General features: G+C 41.7%; 1 pseudogene; it reads left to right on the top strand.

Annotated features, from left to right (window-relative positions):
• The first annotated feature begins 405 nt into the window (after positions 1-405).
• LOC143435645 (sentrin-specific protease 2 pseudogene) lies at positions 406-1,817 on the top strand (annotated as a pseudogene).
• The last annotated feature ends 1,273 nt before the right edge of the window (positions 1,818-3,090 follow it).

Here is a 3,090-nt window from a genome sequence, read left to right as displayed (position 1 = left end):
ACTGAGATATGTAACAATTCATTCAAACTTCCCACTCGGGCAAGGGAGCACTCTGAAATCCTGGACCCAGTTTGGGTTGGGGAGGGCTTCCACTACCCAGAAACGTTGATTTGCATTCTTTCAGGTGACATCATAACCAGCTATGGAACCTTGAAGGCTGTGACTAGGGGCAAGCCCCGAGTTAGCCATCATTCGTGAGGTTTCCTCCGAGGAGTTAGAGGCTAGGTTTATGCCTGGTGTCTTAATAGTGCTTTACTAGTACGATTAGTCCGATTTAGAAATTTCGGGTAGCTGGTTACAGCGCAGTGCCCTAGAAGGATACTTCTGTGGAAGTATCTCAGAACTCAGAGTTTCCCAGAGTGGACCCTGGTGAACTGCCAACATCTGACTACCAAGCAGTTCTCCATGTGGCAACCGAAACAGCCCGGGGTGGACATGAAGCCCGAAGCTTCAAGAAAAGCTCAAAAACGAAAGTATCCGGATAACCGTGGGACAGAGACAGTGTCTGAAGCTTTGGGACAAAGTCCAAAAACCAAATGCAAGGATAAAACCGAAATGCTATTTAAAGAACCCGGAAAGGCTTGGAAGAAGACCCCTCAGAAGCAACAAGACCTCGAACTTGAGAAACACCAGCCAGGCAAGGGTCAGGTACAGAAACCCCAGAAAGAGAGTCCAAGACAACTAAAACCCGTAGAGGGTACCAAAGGGCCTCCAGAGGAGGCTGTACCTGAGGGGAAGCCTGCTGAAGCTCGCAAGGGTCGCAAGCGCCCTACTCCACCATAGAGGAAAAGAAACAAAGCCCCCCAAAAGAAAAGCACGGAAGGTTGTCACAGAAGAGAGATCCAGAGAGAGGGGGGAGGCGTTCAGAGGAGACATCCGTTACACAAAATAAAGATGGTGTAAACCATGGGGGAAGAAGGGGGAACAGCTGGGAGCCTGACTTACTGGAAACACCAGCTCTAACCATCCTGGATAGTGGCAGAGGTGACAGGTTACTCCCCAACAAGATGGCAGTACTTGCAGCAGAGGAAAAGCCTCTCACAAACCTAGAAAAGGGCAGAGAAGTGGATCAAAATTTTCATGTTTCAGAGGACATGGAAAAGGAAATTAGGAGTGCCCTGGGTCCAGGACCCCAAGAGGAAATCCTAAGTAGGGGATTCAAATTGCAAATCACCCGAAGAGATATCCAGACCCTCAAGAACGGTCAGTGGCTCAATGATGAGATCATCAATTTTTATATGAACCTTCTGGTTGAGAGAAACGAAAACCAAGGCTACCCCGTTCTTCATGTGTTTAGCACTTTCTTTTACCCCAAGCTAATGCAGAGCGGTTTACTCTTCTGTCAAAAGATGGACTCGAACAATTAATCTCTTTGACAAAGAAATGATCCTGGTGCCTATTCACCAGAGGGTACATTGGAGCCTGGTGGTGATCGATTTGAGAAAACGAAGTATCGTATACCTGGATTCCTTGGGACAGACAGGGAAAACTATCTGTGAAACCATCTTCCAGTATTTACAAAACGAGAGCAAGACTCTAAGGAACATCGAGCTGGACCCTCTGGAGTGGAAACTATACAGCATGTCCGCAGAGGAGATGCCTCAGCAACTGAATGGGAGTGACTGTGGCATGTTCGCCTGTAAATATGCGGATTACACCACTAGAGACCAACCTGTCACCTTCTCTCAGCAGCACATGCCCATCTTCAGGAAGAGGATGGTATGGGAAATCCTGCACAGTCACTTACTGTAACAACACCCACCTGACTGCTGTGGTCACCAGTGGTCCCTGTACTTTTCTACCGTCCTAACTTGGGATATCCGACTGCTGCCCTAATGCCACCTCTAGGATGCATGCAACGACTGCAGGCTTAGACACTGCTGCTGTCCAACCTACAGGAGACCATGAGCAATACTGTGCAATACTGTTTTAATGCTGGATTTAATTAATTAAATTGCTGTTTTTTGTTTTATTTTGTCTTATTTTATTGTGTTGTATTTTTTATTTGTGTTTGTTTTTTTGTTTTTTGTTTGGGTTTCATTTTTTGATTTTTGTTTCCTAGTTTGTGTTTTGTTCTTGTTGTTGGTTTTTTCTTTATTTTGTTTTTAGTTATTGTTTTTTGTTTGTTTTATTGTTTGCCAAAGCCGTGTGCCACTGTAGGCTCACTTTTTTTTTTAACTTTTTTTTCTCATGAGACTCGTCGGGAGTCACATGGGATTCGAACTCGGAAACGTTTAATTTTTTGTTTCATTTTGTCTTATTTTGTTGTGTTGTGTTTTTTAATTTGTGTTTGTTTTTTTTTGTTTTTGTTTGGGTTTATTTTTGATTTTTGTTTTCTAGTTTGTGTTTTGTTGTTGTTTTTTCTTTATTTTATTTTTAGTTATTGCTTTTAGTTGTTGTTTTTATTTGTTTTTTTTGTTTGCCAAAGCCGTGTGCCACTGCAGGCTCCTTTTTTTTTTTTTTTTTTTTACTTTTTTTTTCCCCATGAGACTCGTGGGGAGTCACACGGGATTCGAACTCAGAAATGTGGACACCGTTTGCCACCAGAGGGCAGGCGACAAAGCTGTGCTTCACACTGGGCTCGCTGTTTGTATTTTTGTTTGTTGATTTTGCTTCTATTTTTGTTTTTCTTTGTGTGTTTGTTGTTTTTTGTTTGGGTTTGGGGTTTTGTTTTTCATTTCTTTTTTGTTATTGTTTGTTTGTTGTTTGATTTTTGTTTGTATTTTTGTTTATTTGTTGTTTTGTTAGAGTTTTGGGTTTTGTCTTTTGTTTGTTGTAGTTTTGGGTTTGGTTTTGGTTTTATTCTAAGTTCTGTTTGTGTTTCTGGTTTTGTTTTGGGTTATTTTTTGTTTTTATGTTTGTGTTTTTGGTTTTGCTCTTTCTTATTTTTTATTTATGGTTTTGGTTCTGTTCTTGTGTTTTGTTGTTGTTTTGTATGTTTTTTCTGTTTTTGTTTTGTTTTTGTCTTCCTGACCCCACCACAGTGATTATTTTTCTTGACTCACTGCAAACCTTGACCATTATCATTTTCCAATCCTCTTGCCCTTGTTCGAACTGTCTATTTCCCAAAGGAATGTCCATCCCAGTGCC

Source organism: Arvicanthis niloticus, chromosome 22 (genome assembly GCF_011762505.2).
Source record: "Arvicanthis niloticus isolate mArvNil1 chromosome 22, mArvNil1.pat.X, whole genome shotgun sequence".
NCBI classification, from domain to species: domain Eukaryota; kingdom Metazoa; phylum Chordata; class Mammalia; order Rodentia; family Muridae; genus Arvicanthis; species Arvicanthis niloticus.
This window is presented reverse-complemented; position numbering and strand designations above follow the sequence as displayed.